Consider the following 7,342-nt stretch of genomic DNA (forward strand, 5'->3'; position numbering starts at 1 on the left):
GGGTTATGGTCCCTTTGCAAGTCCAGAAACTCAGTTTGGACACGTTGAATGCTGGTAAGCTCCGCCCTTTCAATCTCTGCTTTGGCTGGACCCAGGCCTCCCGGAGCTCGATGCTGACACAGATCTTAACCAGAGTTGGCCACTAAGGATGACTCAGCCCCCCAGCCCTGCCTGACACAGCAGAAAAGATGGGCCTCCAAGGGAGCCGCACAGGCTTGCAGCCGGAGCCACTGGGGTTGAAACCCCAGCCCCACCACTTACCAGCTTTGTGACTTCATCTCTGAGTCGTCTTCCTCGTCAGTAAAACAGGAATAATAATGGTTCTCCTATCCTAAGGCTATAAGATTTATATACAAAAATACACATAAAACACCTTTACAGGGCCCTTCTCATTGTAGGTGTTCCAGGTTCAGTAATGAATGTTGTTGGAAATGTCTGAACTCACCAGAGAGAGGACAGGTCAGAGAAGAGAGGCTGTTGCTCCCAGGTACCCTCGCTCCACAGAACCATCAGGTCTCAGTTCTACTAGGGTAGCAGAGAGAGATGCAGGTGATGTAGCAGAGATGTTGCCACCATCTTTGGGACTGCATTCCTTACCTGTTCTCTGTGGGACAAAGACAGGTATTTCTTAATTCTAATTTTAGTTAAAATCTAGTGATAAGGAAGAGAGGAAAAGATCCAGGCACTTGAGCACAGAAGCCACAGAAAGAATTTCCTCCAGGGAAAAGCCTACATCTGTGGTCGGAAGGATGCTCCTGAGGAGCAGCTGACGTGGAGGCAGCCCGGTGTCCTCAGAGCCTGAGGCTGACAGGCTCCTCTCTGGACACACGGGAGAGCTGGAGCAAGGCATCAGAGGATGAGTCAGTGAATTAAACAAGCCAACTTACAGTCTAGAATATAACCTGACAATAGGGTAGAAGCTTCCATGGTGGCTCAGTGGTCAAGAATCTGCCTGCCAATGCAGGAGATGAGGGTTCAATCCCTGGGTCGGGAAGATCCCCTGGAGAGGGAAATGGCAACCCATGCCAGTATTCTTGTCTGGAGAATCCCATGGACAGAGGAGCCTGGTAGGCTACAGCCCATGGGGTCGCAGAGGAATTGGACACAACTTAGCCACTAAACAGCAACAAATAGGATAGAAACATAAACAAAGCAAGTTAAAAATAATTCACTGAAAACAAAATATTCTCTCCTTTTTTTTTGCTATGAATTCATGATAAGTAAGAATAAGACTGATGGGCTTCCCTGGTGGTTCAGTGGTAAAGAATCTGCCTGCAGGGTAGGAGATGCAGGTTCAACCCTGGGTTGGGAAGATCCCCCGGAGAAGGAAGTGGCAACCCACTCCAGTATTCTTGCCTGGGAAGTCCCATGGACAGAGGAGCCTGGCGGGCTACAATCCATGGGGTCGAAAAGAGTCAAACATGACTTAGTGACTCAACAACAACAATAAGAATGAACCAGTTTAAACTCCGCTGACTTGAACAGATTCTTGAGATGACACCTCTCCCTGGGCTGAGGCAGATTCCACCTGTTGAGTTTTGAGAGGACCCACTCTGGTTTCTAACCCCCGGACGGGGCAGCTGTGTTGTTCCCCAGGCTCCTACCCTTGGCAGGTGCTGGTGAGTTGCAAGTAAAAGGCAAAGCCACAGGAGTCCTAGTCCTTCCCTAACCCCCTCCTGGTTCCCAGGCCTGCAGGGTCACTGAATTAAGAGCTTGCATGAAAATCCCATAGACCGAGGAGCCTGGCGGGTTATAATCCACGAGTTATAATCGCAAAGAGCTCGACACGACTGAGCATGCACGCATGTGCCTGTCCGCACCCCGACTCCTAGGGTACCGGACCTAGAAAAGACTTTAGCCACTGTCTGGACCAGCCCATCCCCTGATTCCACAGAGAGGCCAGAGAGGTGAAGCAGCTTATTCAAGGACACACAGCTGCCCAGGGCAGGAAGGTCGAGGGCCTGTACCTCATTTTGTCTTCTCTTTCCTCTAATCTTTTATTCCTTACTCCTTCTCTGACCTTTTGAGCTTCATAATCCTCCCCCCTCCACTCCATCCTTCCTTTCCCCTGTGGCCCACAGTCTTTGTCCCGGCAGGTCCTGGTCTTTAGGAAGACTCCGAGCCCCTGAGAGAGCCTGCCCCCGTTTCTTCTCTGACCCAGGGTGTGGGCTGCTTTCGGCACCATGGCCTTTTCATCAAGGTTTGCCTTCTGGGAGCAAAAGGAAAGTTATACTTCAAAATCTTTGTGCTTTTTTCCCTCTGTGCTTGGCATGGCGTGTGCAGGCAGGAGACTGGCTGGTGTGAGAGGGAGCTTTGGGACCTGGCGATGGACTGGGGCATGTGTATTAGGGGGTTGGGTAGAAGGACCAGGGCGGGCAGTGAACTCCCTCTTCTTGCCTGGATGGGCTCCTCTGCTGGGTCATGCTCCTCCCCTGAGCTCCACCTCTGGTAAGCTGAGCTGCCTTTTGTCCCACGGGTGCCCCTCCAAGTTAACCCCTCAAGTCCTCTGCACGCCGCTGCTTCTCTGACTCACCCCTGTGTACTTGAGCTGCTGTGAAGGGGCCACTGGGATGGCTTTGGCTCTGAGGCCTCAGAACTGGGTCTCCCCAAGTCTGGGGTCTGTGATGGGGAGGGCGAGAAGGAGCCAGGAGTGGGGAGCCGGGCCAGTTGACTGCCTGGGGCCAGAGGGTGATTCAGGCTGCAGACCTGCGCGTGCCTTTGTGCTGTGCACAGTCCCCAGCTGGGCAATGACCTCCAGCAGACAGAACCCTCCGGTGGAGGAGGGGTGGTGAGTCAGCCTCAGGCTAAATCCAGACCTGAGCTCAGAGCTGGGTCTGGTGTCACAGCCATCTCAGGGGGCTGCCATGCCTCACCACTTGGGAAAGACCCTTGGGGCCCCAAGCTTGAACCACCCAGAAGGAGGACAGACTTGGAGCTGGCGAAGGACACGGAGTGGACTTGGAGTCTGGGCCATCGCTGGGCCCGAGCTAACAGCACTGCGTGCCGTAATGAGTGTGTCTGGGTGGTGTGTGAACACTCGCTGACCCTCTAACCTGTGTGCCCGGGAATTAATGCATGGTGTGATGGGGGATGGGTGGCATGGGCCTTTGCGGGGGGCGTCAGGTGCAGACCTAGACTCTCCTTCCTTTCCTCTCCACCAGCCCCTCTCTGCCTGTTCTCTGCTCCAGTCCCAAATTTCTAGAGTCGTGGAGTCCCTTCTGATGAATAATGGGCCTTTTTCCCCCTGTCCGTGGCAGTGTGAACTAACTTTGAAGCTTGAGCCCACTGAAAATAGCTCTATGGGCTATTAGCTTTAAAACTGCAGCGGCCATCAGGCTGGTCAGTGCCCCCAGGCATTGCTAATTAGAGCTCAAAATCAGCCATGGACCCTGGTTACACAAGGATAGTCCCCGTGGGTGGATAATTAAAATGATTCTGGATGCGTTTCTAAGGATCTTTTCCTTTAGGAATCAAGGACTCCTTCCCATGCTCCTGTCCCTGGTGACAGACCTGTCTTTTTCCTCTAGTCCTAAGTGACTGGGGGAAAAAGAGAAATGAAAACCACTGGGACTGCCTGAGCTTTTGAAGGGAGGGATGCTAGTGAGCGGGAGAGGAGAAGCCTCACCCAGACCGGAGGCCTAGCCCTCTGGGTCTGTTCTGAGCCAGGCTCTGAGCTGAAAGAACCATCAGAGCGGCCATACTGTCTGTTCTTTTCCCAGATACGTTATGGTCACTGCCGTCTGCCCCTGACTCTGTTCCTCCTCTCTAACTCAGGCCAGCCAGCTCCCAGGCCGGGCACAGACCCCAGAGCCCGGGCATCTTTCCTCCTTTCCCCTCCTCCACCCCCCCAACCTTGGGGTTGCCTCCCTCAACTGCATGGTTGGCAGAGTTCTGTGGGTCTGAGGTTGGGAAGATATCTGGTCTCCTGAATTCCTGCCTCTGCCCGACTTCCTGTCTCCAGCCAGGGCTCGGCTGGCTGGTGGGGAAGGCATGCAGACTCTGTGCTGAGGAAATTGTACCGACCTGGAGGCCAGCCTGATTGGGCTGCCTATTCACCCCACACTGAGCTCTGTAGGCCGCATACACAGGGGTCCTTCCCCCGCCTCAGTCCTGGGGTCAGGGGGCTCTTGTTCAGACCACCTCCTGTTTGAGCTGGGAATGGCTCTTGTAGTTCGGCCTGAGTTGAACTCGCTGAATGCTTCCTATAAGCAAGGCCATGATGTCACTCTCATGGGTGGACCTCTGTAGGCAGCCCATGTGGGCCACATGGCCGGTCACTGACGGTAAAGGATCCATGGCTTTAACCCCCCACAGCGATGCTTCATCCTTGAAGTTGTCCCTGGACAATCTTGACCCCAGGGTAGGATAACTGTTGCCCGGGTCCAGAGCCCCAGGACTCCCAAGCACTCAGGAGCTCTGCCTCTCGGAGGGAGCCACAGCTTGGATGTTTACTTCCTGTGCTTTCACTGCCGGGTCTCCCCACCCTGACCTCTGACCTGCCAGTGACTTCTGTCTGCTCCCTCAGGTTAAAGAGGAGGACAAAGCTCTCCCGAAGCCTGGCCCTCCCGCCAAAGAGGAAGGGGCTGTAAGTGGTTCTCCCAGACGCATGTGTGTGTGTGTGAGAGAGAGAGAAAGGAAGTGAGTGAGTGAGTGAGTTGTGTGTCCAGGCGGGCTGTGTCTGGGAGGCAGTTCCATGGAGCCGGCAGGCCTGCTAGCACGCCCCTTCTCGTGTGGGGTGGCTGGAGGGAAGGCCACTAAAGTGATGGGAAGAACAGCAAATGTGATGCCAGCCTGGGGTGTGTGAAGGAGATGGCAGTGCCAGGCATGTTGGGGACCTCTCCCTAACCCCCCTCTCCTTCATTCCTTCCTGTGGTCCTGGTTTCCTGAACTCTCTGGGGCTGGAGAGGCATGGGTAGGATCACTCTTAGGTGGGCGAGCGTCACATGAGAGCTCAGCTGTTGGGACTCCGGGTCCTGCTCTGATGGCACAAGACAAGATGGGGAGGGATCTCACTGCAGCTGCTGCCATCTCTTCCCAAGACCCCGTCAGCTGCTCGGTGCAGGCAACCAGAGGCAGGCGCCAGCCACCCGGTGCCGTAACCCCCACCAGTCATTCTGCCTTGGGACAGAGGCAGAATAAAGGGACAGTGACCCTGAATAAAGCTGGACGCTTTTAAGGCAAGAGGGGAGAGAGTTCTACAGCAGCCAGGTCCAGATATGTGCATTTAGGCGAGGGCTGCTGTTGGCCCAGCGGGCAGGAGGGCCAAGGGCTCTGGGACTACTGGGTCACGGAACAGATCCGAACTTCGTTACCCCAGAAGGTGCCTGCCCTCCCCCGCCCCGCTTCCTTGGGTGGAGATTTGATTAGCCAGGTGTTAACGGCTTCTACCTGATCTGTTAGCAGTCCTGCCAGGCCAGGGTGATTTCAAAGGGATATGTTTGAGATCTGTGAGGGAGGGGCCTTAGAGCATGCCATCTGGGGAGGGAGAATTAGATGTAAAGAGCTTAAAAGACTGCCTGGCACATAATAAGCTCCGGATGATGTTAGCAGTTACTAGCATCATCACTGTGATCATTAGCTTCAGTTAAAGGGTGTGGGAGGAAAGCCAGAAGGGAGTGGAGCGTGGGACCCAGCAGTGGGGGTCACGTCAGCTCTAGGGGCTCTACATGCCACTGAACACTCTCAACCCAAGAGCTTGAGGAGGAGGCCCCTTTAAGGCCTCCCTTCCCCACCCCTGCAGCCGGGCCACCCCTGCTGCTGAGGCTTGGGCTGAGGTCACTTGGTCTCAGTCCACACATGGCAGCCAGAGGTCTGTCCACTTCTCTGAGCACCTTCCTGCATATCAGCAGAGTGGCTGCCAGCCCCTCTCAGAGTCTGGTACCCAGGAACACCCTAGAACCAAGGTCACTGTTTGGAAGAACGAGGACTCAAGCACATCTCATGAATGTCATAGGCTTACCAGCAAGGGGCCCCCAGGTTGACCTGGCTTCCCCAGGCAGGGTGGCCATCTTTGCAGGGGACTGCCCTGCCATACTAGCCAGCCTGGTTTGCCATGCCCAGTGGCAATCCCTGGAGACCACAGACTGTCTCCACCAGGCAGAATGTCACAGCATCTCTGGGGAACTCCTGGGTGCCCAGAAGTGGGCTGAGCCAGGGCCCCAGCTCTGAGCAGAGCTGAGATGTGGTTGCTTGAGTGCTTAACCCTTTGAGTGTCGCAGCTGCCCCCTCTTCCTCCTATTATTCCGCACACACACTCTGGGAGTCAGGAGGTCTCCAGTCCTTGAGAGGTTTGCACAAGGAAAACGGCGGGGAGAGTGGCAGAAAGCAGGCTGAGGTGGAAGCTTCCTGGGCCAGCACTGGTTTTCCGCAGCCCTGGAGAGCTCGGGTGAGGAGTGGATGGTGGCCACAGACCAGAGGAGTCGGGAGGAAAAAGGCTTGGCATGTTTGAGGGCTGAGAATTCCTTCCTGGCTGTGGTTTTCATTGGGATGGGCAGGCTCTGGCGCTGACTGCTGAGAAAGCCGGGTCATAGGAGGACCACAGAGGCAGGAAGGCCCAGAGTTAGGCGCAGGATTTAATGGTAGGAATGGGTGTTTGGCCTCACTGTGCTGCATCTCTGCTGTGTTTGGTCTGTGAGGGATTGGGCTTCCCTGGATCCAAGCTTGATTGCTGTCCTGATGTAAGCCCGTATTGCTGGGGTGCCTCCTGGGCCTTTGGATATCCTGTGCTGGCCTCTCAAAGCTCAGCCTAGAGATGGACAGCAGGTGACCTGCCTGTGTGCTCTGTGGGAGAGAGAAGCCAAACTCTTCGATGCAATTGTTCTATCTGGAGGATAGAACGGGGGCTTCCTGGGGCGGCCTCTTGGAGCTTGTGTTGTCTGTTGAATGAATGGAAGTTTTCCGTGACCAGGCGTGAGGGCACGCCTCTTACTTCCTCTGGGTAGGGTGGGCAGGGACACAGGGCCTGCTGCTAATGTCTCCCTATATTTGTGTGACCGTAGCCAGAGGGCAGCTCAAAGGGCAGCAGTGGCCCATCTAAGAGTCCTCAGCCTTCCACCAGCCCTGTGCCCTCCGAGCCTCCCCAGAGAGCCAAGAGCCCTACTTCTACTCCAGCCATGAACGGCCCGGCGGCTACCTCAGCGGATGGCCCCAGCGAGGAGGCCCAGGGCCTGTCCCGGAAGAGGGTGGCGAACGCAGTGAGGAAGGTAGTGAGCAGGGTGCTGCCTGGTGAGGAGCCTGGGAGCGCCAAGGAGCCTCCGGGCAGAGGGGTCCGATCCCCTGAGCACCCGGCTCGAGGCAAGAAGGCAGAAAAGGCAGCCCCTGGCCCCAAGCCGCCACCCCCACC

The 7,342-nt window shown here is 55.7% G+C and overlaps 1 protein-coding gene and 1 long non-coding RNA gene across 2 annotated transcripts in view; both read left to right on the forward strand.

Moving 5' to 3' along the window:
- LOC105003934 overlaps nucleotides 1-7,336 on the forward strand; it is a 10,964-nt gene extending 3,628 nt beyond the window's left edge. Inside the window, exons 2-3 of the long non-coding RNA XR_827166.1 lie at nucleotides 2,097-4,585; nucleotides 6,999-7,336. This is a non-coding gene — a long non-coding RNA (uncharacterized LOC105003934). The remainder of the gene's footprint in view (nucleotides 1-2,096; nucleotides 4,586-6,998) is intronic.
- MYO18A (myosin XVIIIA) overlaps nucleotides 1-7,342 on the forward strand; it is a 102,328-nt gene that overhangs the window by 42,504 nt on the left and 52,482 nt on the right. The gene's annotated exons all lie outside the window — the stretch shown is intronic.

The sequence above is a fragment of the Bison bison genome, unplaced genomic scaffold (assembly GCF_000754665.1).
Source record: "Bison bison bison isolate TAMUID 2011002044 unplaced genomic scaffold, Bison_UMD1.0 scf7180017864472, whole genome shotgun sequence".
In the NCBI taxonomy this organism is placed as follows: domain Eukaryota; kingdom Metazoa; phylum Chordata; class Mammalia; order Artiodactyla; family Bovidae; genus Bison; species Bison bison.